General features: G+C 41.4%; 1 protein-coding gene across 1 annotated transcript in view; it reads right to left on the bottom strand.

Moving 5' to 3' along the window:
- LOC147708073 (potassium/sodium hyperpolarization-activated cyclic nucleotide-gated channel 1-like) overlaps positions 1-14,373 on the bottom strand; it is a 2,256,393-nt gene that overhangs the window by 452,474 nt on the left and 1,789,546 nt on the right. The gene's annotated exons all lie outside the window — the stretch shown is intronic.

Genomic DNA, 14,373 nt, shown 5'->3' with positions numbered 1-14,373 from the left:
GTATCCGACACCAGAGGGGCTCTGCTGTGGTCTAGGATGCACCATGTTATGTATTGTGTGTTACTGAGCCAAAGGGGGGTGGTTCTTGGTTTTATATATGCTTTGTTTACTCTTTCTGCCCTGAAAACGATGGCTTAATGGACCAAGGACATAGTACTATTCGGATGAATAATGTTTCGTCCACATTACAGGATGTCCCGAAGGCTGTTGCTGGCAGATGTATCCTGGTTGTGTTCTACTTACGGGTGGGGGCGTGTGTAGCTTAGATATGGAAATGTATGGTGTAATGCTTAATATTGTTCTGTGTCGCTCTTACTCAATAAAATATGTTTTATAAAATGAAACAGATAAACTCCTGAGATTAAAGAAAAAGCAAATTAGGAAGGAGCTTCACGGCCATTATTTATTGCAACATCTAAAAGCAGGAACAATTCCTGGCAGTCTCCAGATACGGAATATCCCAGTAATATTCACAGACGATCCATTATATAAAAAAGGATACAGCTGAATTGAGACCAAGTGCAGCCGGGATCTTATGGTTCTAACGATAGACAACTCAACAAATTTCTCAACAAGAACTAGCCGAAATTGCAAAACTAGAACAAGAAATAAAAGACAATCAAGCAATATTGGATGCTAAAACTTTATTGTTGAAAGTTGAAAAAGAAATAGCTGAATTCAAGGATTATATAATAAACCAAAAAGAAATCAAATTTGAGAAAGTCAAAAATAATTTTTCCTTGGACATTACATACCCCTATCTGCAGGTAGACTTTTATTCAAGACAAGAATCACGGCGGTTACTCTCTGAATACCAAGGGAGATCAAGAGATAAATGTATCTCCTTTTTGGACACCTCATCATCATCAGGAGGTAAATCAGAAAGCAACGAAGGTAGATTTAATACTTTTAACTCTAACAGACAGGGAAACAACCAACAACAACCAAATTCACCTTTCCCCAACAGAGGGATTTCTTTTTTAGGAAGAGGCCAAGCGAGGCCTCGTGGCAGAAGCAGGTATCCCAATCAACCATGGGAGATAAGAACGAGGGGCAAATATTACAAGATGTAACTGTATCTCCAATCTTTAATATCTCTAATCATCATTTGACTTTAGCCGAAGAAAGTTTACTTAGAAGAGGATTATCGAATGTACCAGCTAAGCACACAGATTTTGTAAAGATGAAATCTGAAGTTATTGAATTTTGCAGAAAATTATGATTAAGGACCTTCTTTTTGGAAAAAAAGGACACCTATGGCTTTGGAAGTTACTGGACTGAGAAAAAAGTCAAAGTTTTGTCCGCCCATAAATAAGATACCAAAAGAGGTGTATATTTTTGAAAAAACTGTTTTATCTGCCATTACCAATCGTGAAAGAAAAAGGAATTTTGATAAATACAACATCACAAAATCTGAGAAAGAGGCCATTTCAACCTTAAAGAATGACACATCAATTGTAATAAAGCAAGCCGATAAAGGCGGCTCTATAGTGGTTTGGAATACTCAAGATTACACCACTGAGGTTAAAAGGCAGTTGGATGTGAAAGAGTGCTACAGAAAAATCAACAAAGACCCAACATCGGATATTCAGAATGAGCTGCTTCCAATATTGAAATACAGCCAAGAACAAGTATTTGTACGTCAGAAGGAATTTAATTTTTTTAATAGAAAACATCCTAGAATTCCATTATTATACATTCTTCCCAAAGTCCACAAAAGTGCAACCCATCCACCCGGGAGACCTATAGTCTCAGGGTGTCAATCGATCTTGGAACCTATTTCAAAATACGTGAATTTCTTCCTAAAACTGTTTATGGAACAGATACCGTCCTACATTCAGGACACGACAGATTTCATTAACAAAATCGAAAAAGTCACATTTACACCTGGGCAACAAATTTTGGTGACACTGGATATAGTATCCCTTTATACTCAGATCCCACAAGAGGAAGGATTAGAAGCAACACAATCCTTTTTGTAAACAAGACCAAAACCAAACAGAGTACCAACTGACTTTATAATGGAGCTTGCGAGTTTTTCATTACGAAAAAATTACTTCAAATTTGAGACAGACTTCTACTTCCAAATAAAAGGATGTGCCATGGGATGTCCTTTTGCACCAGAACTGGCTATGTACACGGCCAAATTTGAAGAAAAGTTTGTGTATAACAACAACCCATTCTTCCAAAGTATATCGGACTGGGTCCGATATATAGACAACATATTCATGATATGGACTGGAAATGAGGAGACTTTACTTCAGTTTTTTGATTGGTTAAATAACAGGTCAGCTGACATTAAGTTTAGTATTAACCATGCGCCACGAAGGATGACATTTTTGGACGTGGAAGTATATGCTTCTGAAGGGGGTTTGGTGACAACATTATACAGTAAGGAAACGGACTGAAACAAATCCCTACATTACAATAGCCACCACCCAAGGAGCCTAAGGGAGAAACTCCCTTACGGACAGTTTTTAAGGATAAAAAGAAATTGCACTTTGAAAGATGAATATTTTTTTCATGCGAACCAGCTAGCTGAAAGTTTAAAAGATCACAATTACCCTAAAAAACTATTGAAACATGCAATGAAGCGGGCATGGTGGACCCCTAGGGAAGTGCTATTGGAATGGAAAGAGAAAATGAAAATGGATCATCTGGTATGTGCTACCACATTCAGCCCTAGTACTAACTTTTTAAAGAAGGTCATCTGCCAAAATTGGCATATGGTACAGAATCTAGATAACACATTGAATCAATGTCCATTATTCGCACTGAAAAAAGAAAATAGCATTGGCAATCAGGTCATCCGAGTCGCTCTCCCAAAAGTTGGATCAAGACAAACATTGCCGGAACAATTGGGTTTACCCCTGATTAAGGGTCATCATAAATGCAGAACATGTGTATGTTGCAACCAGACGATGGAAGGTTCTGTTTTCTCTCACAAAAAAATTAATTGGAAACATAATACCTTCATCAATTGTAAATCTAAAAATGTCGTATATGGGATTCTGTGTCCAGAAACGTTATATTGGGAAGACAAATCAGGAAATACGGCAAAGAATAACTCAGCACAAATCAAGAATTCGTAAAAAAAGTGCTGTCTGCACCGTTAGTTAACCATTGGATCCACCACAATCATGCAGAACAAGTTCTGCGTTGGACAGTAATTTGCAAATTGGAACCAGATCCACGAGGAGGCGATTTGGAAAGACGCTTAACACAAAGAGAGGCATTATTGATTGTGAAATTTGATACTGCAGTTGATGGTCTGAACGAATTATCAGAAATATATCATCTCTAAGTATTCAATTTCACTCTGGATGCAAAGTAATTTTATGGTTTTACACAGGGGACTATTTACTTTTATTCCACAGAGGAATAAAACCTGCCATACTTTTGGAATTAGTAAATGTTAGTATATTAAGAGATGTTATAAAAAACTATTTGGCTTGGAGAATTAACCTATTTCACAAATTCATAAACTTGCGGAGGCCCTTTCTACATTAATAACACCTTTAAATTTATGAGAAAGCGCTAAAGAACTACATCTCCCATAAGTCCTGGTAAACATGTGACAAACAGGAAGTCCGAACAAGGAAAAGGATTCAAACGCGCTGGAATTGCTCGCGTTTGAAAGGATCTGAAAAATATAAGTGAGTATTAGAATGCTGGAATTGGATGCTGTACTGGTGCAGTTTGTAAATGGGCGCAATCTCTACCTCGGCACTCACAATTGCCCTACAGTTATCTGATTCATGAGCGCTTCCTCCAATCCATAAGCACAATGTTTTCCGTCTAAACAAGATCGTAGTGGCTTGCAGTTGTAGTACTGGATTTGGGACCAATGCATCAGATGTGGTTTTTTGGCAAATAAGTTTCTAGAAGACAAGCCCTGTTTTATAAGAACTGTACCTTTTGTGGAAGACGATGCCCATTACAATGATGTAACGCAGTAGGAGCAGAAACTGCTCATAATGAATAGCCTCAGTGGAGTGTGATTTTACCAACGCTAATGGTTTAACTCTGTTCTAGGTCGCGAAATACAACGTTTTGTTCCAAAAAGCTGAAAGTAAAGACAAAAGGTATGTGAATTACACAATCATTCTCTGATGGCAGCAGTTAGGGTTAAAGGACGAAATACATTCTCCTGTTGTTCTTTTGGTTTATCAGAAGCTGTTATCACAGCAAAGATGGCCGTCTGTGCCCCTCCTTAAAAGTATACAAGTAAGTGCACAACAATACACTTAGGTTAGAAGAGGTGCTTACAATTCAAAGACTCCGCCAGGTTTTTTCCCCTCTTTTTTCTCCTCTGTGGTGAAATTATCCTTTGTGGAAAATAGTTGTGGAGACATTAAGCATTGAAGAAAGGAGATCAGCTGATCTCTTTATAGAAAGGTAACTGAGGTGAATACGGTGGTGTTTGTATGATAGGTATTGGTTAGTGTACAATATTGTAATATAGTGTCATTGTAATTATTCTTTCAGCTATTGGTCCTGATGAGAACCTAGTTTAATAACACATGGGTTTGAAACGCGACCACATATTTGTTTCACAACAAGTGCAGCAAAAAGAAAAAATTCCCCTTGTTTCATGTTAGTGTTTGAGAAACACATTAAGCTAAGAAAATAATTAGCACGCATAGAGGGTTGTTTAAAAATAGGCACTGTTGATTTTAAGATTGTATAGTGAATCGAAAACAAGTAATTTTTCTATGTAAGTAATTTTTTTATGTATTTGCTTTTTGTTTGTACTTTGGAAATTGTTTTGATTTTTTTGTCTTTGTATTGTACCTAGGTAATGTTTAAAAATGTTTTTGTTTTCTGTATGTTGTAAAAAAATGTAACTTGTGGGTGTGTGGTGTATATATGAAACTCGTATGACTCAAAGAAATTGTTTTGATACTAAGAAAATACAAATAGAAATTGAAAAATAAACTAAAGAAATGAAATGATTTTTTCTGGTTTCACATTGAATCAGGGATGTGACTCAAGCATCAAGTAAGGCAAGAAATTGTGAACAGTATTGGCAATTCTAGTGGTGTTTTGTTGAATGGGCCTAGACTAACTGTTAAGAGGCCAAACCTTTCTTTTGTTAACTGGCGATGCCCCTAAAGGCAGGACGGGGAAGGGCGAAAACCATGGAGGCTGCTGAGAATGGCTCGACGCAGGAGACAGAGAGGAGGAAACTCAACCCAAATTCAGAGAAGACCCGCGCGGAGAGCGGTAAGAAATCCGTTCCTGCTGTTTTTCACTGGGTAGGGTAAAAAATTATTGGCTTCCACACCCTTGAGGAATACGAATGTGCAAAGTAAGGATGTGGGCATGCTGGGGGAGAATTCTCCTGAGGACTCTCATCTGATAAGGAGAACCCAGTGGGCCAGTGGGGGGACTATTCATGTGAGATAGCTAATGATGGGAAAAAAGATAGAAATACACCCTTGGAGAGCACGGAGCTGGTGGCAACTGGAGTTAAAGCTGGTAATCATGACGTTGCAAAGGAGAGCAATTCAGAGGACTTTCCATTTTATTCAATGTCGGACCCCTCCAATACCTTGGGGGATGACACAGATGTGAGCATGCAGACTAAACAGAGGGAGGGCCTCCCCAGTACTGTGAGTAAGAGGGCTGATGTAGATGTGGGTGCAGGTTTGCAGATGGCCGAAAGTACAGATTCTTTCCAGTGGGATTACTCATTTATGGGTGAAGCTGGGGCGGGGCTAACGGAGTGGCCAGTGGGGTACAGCCTAGCCTGAACGTGATGATAACCCTGAGGATATCTCTCTGGCCCTTATTTACCAGAGCATAAGGGCGGATAGGTAGGAAACTCGAACCGAGAGTCAGCGCACACACTCCAGAACTCAGTGCAGAGGGTGGCAAAATCATGCTCCAAGTTTGTAGAGAGGTTCAATGAAGCGGAAACACGCATCTCAAATTTAGAGGATGAGCTCACTGCTCAGAAAATTACAACAGAGGCGCTGCGCACAGCAAGGGACGACACTCTCTGGAAGATCACGGACTTGGAGAAGCGGCTACGGCGCAATAATCTTTATGTGCTGGACATTCTGGATGCAGTGGAAGGGCAGAATGTATGGAAATTTGTGATTGAACTGTTTTCAGAGGCTTTCCTGGGTTAACACAATGGGGTTGGGATCGAGAGATCCAGCGAGCACATAGATTTCCCTTTGATCAGCGTAATTGAGTATGCCAGAATACTAGCAGGCCAAGGGCAATCTTAATATAGGTCAACAATTTCTTGGCGAGGGAGGCAGTGTATGACTTGGCTTGGCCAGACCAAAAGAAATGTGGGAAGGGGTTTGAGTTTTATATGCGACCTGACTACTGCTCCCTTACTGTTGAAAAGCGTTGGCAACTACGTCCGCTCATTACTCCATTTCGAGATAAGAATGCACAAGAATTTCTGCTGAACCCTGCCAAGCTTAAGGTTATTTATAAGGAGAAGGTGTGGTTTTTTACAACAGAGTCAGCGGCTAAGGAGTATCTCCAAACACTGTAATAAAATGATGATGGGAAAAACCTAGGTTTAGTCCCATTGGATTAGATTGCCTGTGGAATTAAAGGTGTTAGATATGTATGGATATGTATGGATAGATCAGACTAAGATTCTAGATTTAGTGGGGAACTGTTTTTTTCTTCCCTCCCTTTTTTTGAGGGGTGATGTAGTGACTCAATTAGAGATGTTGGGTCTCGTAATTGGCTGGTGTAGGTAGTGGGGCAGGGGGGTCCGGGGGGGGGCTAAGCTTGTTCCATCTCAGGAGACCATGTGTCTCCTAGCCTCGTTTTTAGGGGGAAGTGGGGGGAGGGCATGGCTTCGTTGAAGCCATGTAGGGAAGGGTGGGGGGTTGGGGAGGAGGGGTCACGGGTAAAAAGAATCCATGATGGTGTAATAAGATTATCTAAGAAGATCAATGGTTTTAAAAATGTGGTCTGTATGCTTAAACTTGCTGTGAATAGAGATGGGAGATAGATGGATAAATGGTGGCATTAGACTATGCTCCCTAAATGTTAGTGGCTTGAACAATTATAACAAGAGACAACGGGTTGCGGCAGAATTGCGACTGCTTCACCCAGATCTGGTATGTGTTCAAGAAACCCATATTCCGTGGGGCAAAAGAAAATTATTGGCGGAATTGGGATTTAATGTATTGGTAGCCACAGACCAATCTACCAATATAAGAGGGGTAGCGATATTGGTAAAAAATCATATACACAGGACTGGAAGAGTACTTACAGATAAAGCAGGGAGGTGGGCAATTATAGAATGTATGATTGGTAATGTAAAATCCACTATTTGTTCAGTATATAGGTCGAACTTTGATGAAGCTTCAGTGTTAGAAGGACTTAATATGGCATTAGCACTATGGCTCACCCCACTGATTTTATGTGGAGACTTAAACACACATCTTGAGATAGTGCTGCTGCATGATGAAAGTAAATCTTATAACAGGAGGAAGCCTAAACTTTTTAAAGCATTACAGTCCTCAGTGGCAGACCATGGCCTGGTGGATGCGTGGGCGGCACTGAGGGGGGTGGATCCTGATTTTACCTTTTATTCACATCCACACCAGAAATTGGTAAGACTTGACTCCTTTTTTCTATCTGAGTCATTATTGTCAGATGCTAATATTCAGGTTCACCCACGGATTTCTTCTGACCAAGGCCCATTGGTATTGAATCTTGGCATGCTCAAGACTAGCATCAGGCCTTGAACGTTTTCGTTCGATAGAAAATTGCTACTTGATAATATGTGGCACATATGAAGGTGTGGATTGAGCAATTTCTGGCTATAAATCGCAACACAGCTTGGACTGGGTCAGTCTGGGATGCTTTAAAGGCGGGTATTAGGGGTGAAACTCTTAGTTTTGGGTTACATAAGCAGAGGCAGATACAAACAGCTGTACAAGAATTATGTGGCAACCTGTCAATAGCGGAAGAAATACTCATGCAGGGGATACAGGCTGGACTCGAGATCTCTGATATGCAGACGCAAGGCGCCAGGTGTAAGGCTAAAATAAACTGACACTGGAGTAAAGAAATAGCCAGGAAATATTCCATCAATATGGGGAGGCTACTGGCCGTTGTCTGGCGCCAAGGTTGCGATCATGGGAGGCAGCCCAGAGAATTGGATCGGTAAAAGATGCTAGAGGGAATATGGTAGAAACTGATGAGGAAATTCTAAAGGTGTTTCATTTTTACTACGAGGCACTTTATGCTGGGAAGGCCTTGGATGTATAGGCCAGGGAAAAGCTGCTGCAGGGCCTTGATTGTAATAAAGTAAACCCGTTTGGTGCAATGTTCTTAAAATGTTAATCTTACCTAAAGTTTTATTCTTTTTTAGATCTGTTCCACTAGAAATCTCTTGTATGCAATTGGCCGCATTACAGACGATATGTGCTAGGTTTTTATGGGCAAAAGGGAAACCCCGAAGAGCAATGCGCTATATGATTTTATTGAGGGAGAAAGGAGGATGGGCAGTGCCTGATTTTACTCTGTATTATATGGTGTGTATTCTGCAGCGTATGAATATTTAATTAACTGGGGTAGAACCATCTAGTATTGCTGAAGCACCCTCGATATATCAAATGCTGTTGGGTAGCGAGGCGAAAAATCGGTTGTTTGTAACCCTGGAGCCTAGCTACTACAAAAAAAACAGGTTCAAGGTTTTAAACGCTGCCTTTAAGGTGTGGAAAGCTGTATGTATGTGTTATAGATTTGAGAAGGTTACTCAGTACACCCCGTTTGCTGCTACCACACTTATGCCCCTGATATTTTGGGATAGGTTCATTGTCAGATGGTAGACAAGAGGTATTCAATATATTGGGGACTTATATGATAATGGGGACCTGATGTCCTTCGGGATGTTGGTCGAGAAATACAATCTTCCTAGAGTTGAATTTTTTAAATATCTGCAAATTTGTGATTACCTATGTAAGAGCCAATGGAAGATTGTCCTAAACCCTGTAGTCAGAGCTGTGCCGAGAAAGGTACGCATAGGTTCGCTATGTAGTATATTATTAGAGACTAAGGGTGAGGATTTAGAAAGGCACAACATCAAGTGGGACAACAGGCTGGGGTGTCAAGGCACACGGGTAGGATATTCTATTGAATTGGCGGGAGGTTATTGATGTCAGCTAATCTTTGGGCACAGCACTATAAGACCGTTTTAAATCTCTATTATACCCAGCTAGGTTGTTGAAATGGGGTGGAATTAATGATGGCAAGTGCTTTTGCTGCGGAGGTGATGATGCGGACATTGTGCACATTTTTTTTGTGTGGACACTTAAGCAAATTTTGGGAGCACTTCGAGAAATTTCTAGCTGAACTGCTCGGGGGTCCAATGAAATTAGCTGCCCTCATGTGTTGTTGGGGGTAGTGGAGGCTGATGGATGTGACCAGTTGGTATATAGATATAGATATTTGATCTTTGTGGCCACTGCTATAGCCAGGTTGTGTGTTGCCTCAATGTGGCTGCATAAGGATGCCCCGACGTTTGAGCTATGGAGGGCAAGATTTTTTACAATTTTTAACCTAAAATATACTTTATATGCAATAAAGGTGGCTCAAAAGAGAAAACTAGGCAGGGATATCTGGGGGCTAATGATCTCCTTGATGGATGAATGACGGGTTTTATTGTAAAGTGAGCATATGCGTCATGGGTCTATGATGTCCTGTAGTGGATCTATTTTGCACGTTGCACTTTGCACTTTAGTGTTGTATTAATCCTGGATAAATTATGAATGTCGAATGTGCTAACCATTTTGTCAGTTTTTTAACCAATTTCTGCTTTAACGGATCATGTGGATTTTTGTGTTTTCTATGTTTATTTGAAACAATTGATTATCAAAATGTAATATATTATTTGTAATGTAACTTAACCTACATGGATTAATAAAAATAATTTAAAAAAAAAAGATTTTTATTGCTGTGAAGCTAGACTTAGCAGAAATTTTTGCCACCGCAGGATGATCCTAATGCAATGTAACAACGTATTGCAAATACGTTGCAAACATGCCAATGGAGTTCGTTGATAGAAAGCGGTAAACAAAATTGCGGCTAAGCAACATCAAAACTACTTAGCAGCAATTCTTGTAAATAAACCCCTTTGTGTCTGCACAAATTCCAGAATGATTTTTCATTGTACTTTGAGTGTAGACCAGTGTCTACTGAGTTGAGCAATGAAAAATGTGGCTGACTTTATTATATAGCCCAACGGGATTGACTTTGAAAAAGTTTTGGTTAAGATTGACCATTTACATGAATCTAAACAAATAGCCAGCTTCAGTTGTCGGTTTCTTTTATTGACAGATCACCAGGTGTGCAGAGAAAAAAAATCCTCTTTGTTTACCTTATGCATTTATCACTCACAAATGTCAAGGATTGAGTTTGGATGTTCCTTCTTGGTTTTGATGAAAGCAAACTAAAAGCAGGTTTCTCATATGTTAAATAGTACAATGGACTGAGTAGTATGTATGCTCCTCATCCAAATCAATAACCAATACCCTACAATCTCTAAAACTAAGAAATTAAAGAAAATATTTCCTACAAAGCACAAAACCAGACAAGGAGAAAGCACTAAAAACAGAACACAAAATTAGATATAGTAAATGATACTGTAGGTTCTCAGTTTACTAATTTAAATGGAATGATGTAATAATAAATGCTCTAGTTCAGGTAATTCCCTTCGCTCAGATAATCCAGGAGAACTGTGAAAAGACATTAGGCAGAGCACTGCCAAGCATACTAAATACAGTGGAGAAAAAGAAAATGAACCTCAAACAGCAACTTGCAATCAAGATGCTAATGATTTCTGTACAGGTACAGTGCAGTTCACTATAAACTCACAATACGAAGGCCAATAATTTCTTAGGTTTCTACAAGTAGTAGTAGTAATAGTATACCTTTATTTTGGTTAAAAACTATAACACTTTACATACCTACATCACATAAAACAGATAGTGCAAACGCATACAATGCAGCACAATCAAAGAGCCCATCAACATCACTTATACAGTCTCCTATTACGCATTTACTTGCAATCCACTGTCAAATATAAGCAGCACAGGGTTATTTTAAAACATTCCTAATATACATTATTATACTTCGTGGCAGATGAAAGTTAAGATCCTAATCTTTCCCTGGCCCACAAATGTTACTAACGTTGTTGAGATTGTCCTAAAGCTATTCAACGATTAGTTTATTCACCTGTTTTCAAGCACAGAAGAGTGGATTGCATAATTGAGTACTATCCAAATATAATAGTATTTATAAAAAAAATCAATTCTACAATCATGATAAAACGTAATAAAAATAATATCATTTTTAAACAATACATTTAAATACTACAAAAGACCCTAACAATATGTGAGAAGATTCCCGTTTACCTTTAAAAAAATGTATTTATTCTTTTTTTATTTTTGGCTACTCTGCTGCCACACAAACCCAACTGCAATTAGAAATCTGTTTAGGCTATAGACTATATGCGGAAATTTATCAGTTTTTAGTATCCTTCATGCATCTTTGTACTTCCAAAAGCCCAAGTTACAACGTATCGGACAAACTCATTTCCTTCTTAGGTTATTATATGCTGTACACATAAATAAGATGCGTGAAATGTTTACTTCAGCTTGCAAAGTACATAAAGTGCAATTATGATCACTAAAGTCATATCTGTTATGTTATGTTTAGTTAAAATTATTTGTAGAGTGCATGTACACCGGTCGGTTTCTAGGCGCTAAAAATATGAGTGGTACAAAAGGGGGTGGTGCCTTATGTGAACAGTCCAGCCCGAACTGCCAAGCGATGTCTTCACTGGACCGGAAACAAGCTTCCGTGGATCGGTTTCTGGCATTCCAGCTGTCTTTAGCCCGGCTTGCTTGAATCCAGTGGCAAAGTGAGCAAGGGACTCACGTCTGAGCATACCCTGCCACACTTATGGCGGCCAAAAGTGGTACAAAAGGGGGTGGTGATGGACAGAGCATCTGAATCAATCAAACACTCATACCCAGTCAAAAGATCTGGGTTTAATCCATCACCGTTCTTTAGCCCACTCTGCCACCCCAGTTCAGACATGGCTATATGCAAATCAGTCTGACACTGTGCCTCATGGGAACAGTCCAGCCTGAACTGCCAAGCCATGTCTTCCCTGGACCGGAAACAAGCTTCTGAGGACCGGTTTCTGGAATTCCAGCCGTCTTCAACCCTGCTTGCTTGAATCCAGTGGCAAAGTGAGCAAGGGACTCACGTCTGAGCATACCCTGCCACACTTATGGCGGCCAAAAGCGGTACAAAAGTGGGTGGTGATATACAGAGCATCTGAATCAATCAAACACTCACACCCAGTCAAAAGATCTGGGTTTAATCCATCACCGTTCTTTAGCCCACTCTGCCACCCCAGTTCAGACATGGCTATATGCAAATCAGTCTGACCCTGTCCCTCATGGGAACAGTCCAGCCCGAACTGCCAAGCCATGTCTTCCCTGGACCGGAAACAAGCTTCCGAGGACCGGTTTCTGGCATTCCAGGCGTCTTCAGCCCGGCTTGCTTGAATCCAGTGGCAAAGTGAGCAAGGGACTCAGGTCTGAGCATACCCTGCCACACTTATGGCGGCCAAAAGCGGTACAAAAGGGGGTGGTGATGGACAGAGCATCTGAATCAATCAAACACTCACACCCAGTCAAAAGATCTGGGTTTAATCCATCACCGTTCTTTAGCCCACTCTGCCACCCCAGTTCAGACATGGCTGTATATAAATCAGTCTGATCCTGTGCCTCATGGGAACAGTCCAGCCCAAACTGCCAAGCCATGTCTTCCCTGGACTGGAAACAAGCTTCCGAGGACCTGTTTCTGGCATTCCAGCCATCTTCAGCCCGGCTTGCTTGAATCCATTGGCAAAGTGAGCAAGGGACTCACGTCTGAGCATACCCTGCCACACTTATGGCGGCCAAAAGCGGTACAAAAGGGGGTGGTGATGGACAGAGCATCTGAATCAATCAAACACTCACACCCAGTCAAAAGATCTGGGTTTAATCCATCACCGTTCTTTAGCCCACTCTGCCATCCCAGTTCAGACATGGCTATATGCAAATCAGTCTGACCCTATGCCTCATGGGAACAGTCCAGCCCAAACTGCCAAGTCATGTCTTCCCTGGACCGGAAACAAGCTTCTGAGGACCGGTTTCTGGCATTCCAGCCGTCTTACGCCCGGCTTGCTTGAATCCAGTGGCAAAGTGAGCAAGGGACTCACGTCTGAGCATACCCTGCCACACGTATGGCGGCCAAAAGCGGTACAAAAGGGGGTGGTGATGGACAGAACTGGGGTGGTGTGGTGTGCAAAAAAACGATGGATTTAGGCCCAGATCTCTGTACTGGGGTGAATGTATGACATTGTTCTGCATTCTGTCCATCAACTGTAGTTTTTGCATTTGTCACCCCGAGTGGGATGGGTATGCTCAGACGTGAGTCCCATGCTCTCCACACCACTGGATTCAAGCAAGCCAGGCTTAAGACGGCTGGAATGCCAGAAACCGGTCCTTGGAAGCATGTTTCCGGTCCAGGGAAGGCATGGCTTGGCAGTTCGGGCTGGACTGTTCCCATGAGGCACAGGGTCAGACTGATTTGCATATGGCCATGTCTGAACTGGGGTGGTGTGGTGTGCAAAAAACGATGGATTTAGGCCCAGATATCTGTACTGGGGTGAATGTATGACATTGTTCTGCATTCTCTCCATCAACTGTGGTTTTTGCATTTGTCACCCCGAGAGAGATGGGTATGCTCAGACGTGAGTCCCATGCTCTCCACACCACTGGATTCAAGCAAGCCGGGCTGAAGACGGCTGGAATGCCAGTAACCGGTCCTTGGAAGCATGTTTCCGGTCCAGGGAAGGCATGGCTTGGCAGTTCGGGCTGGACTGTTCCCATGAGGCACAGGGTCAGACTGATTTGCATATGGCCATGTCTGAACTTGGGTGGGGTGGTGTGCAAAAAAACGATGGATTTAGGCCCAGATCTCTGTACTGGGGTGAATGTATGACATTGTTCTGCATTCTGTCCATCAACTGTGGTTTTTGCATTTGTCACACCGAGTGGGATGGGTATGCTCAGACGTGAGTCCCATGCTCTCCACTCCACTGGATTCAAGCAAGCCGGGCTGAAGACGGCTGGAATGCCAGAAACCGGTCCTTGGAAGCATGTTTCCGGTCCAGGGAAGGCATGGCTTGGCAGTTCGGGCTGGACTATTCCCATGAGGCACAGGGTCAGACTGATTTGCATATGGCCATGTCTGAACTGGGGTGGTGTGGTGTGCAAAAAAACGATGGATTTAGGCCCAGATCTCTGTACTGGGGTGAATGTATGA

Source organism: Lissotriton vulgaris, chromosome 6, assembly GCF_964263255.1.
Source record: "Lissotriton vulgaris chromosome 6, aLisVul1.2, whole genome shotgun sequence".
In the NCBI taxonomy this organism is placed as follows: Eukaryota; Metazoa; Chordata; class Amphibia; order Caudata; family Salamandridae; genus Lissotriton; species Lissotriton vulgaris.
Note: the sequence above shows the minus strand (reverse complement) of the source record. Positions and strands in the feature narration are given on the sequence as shown.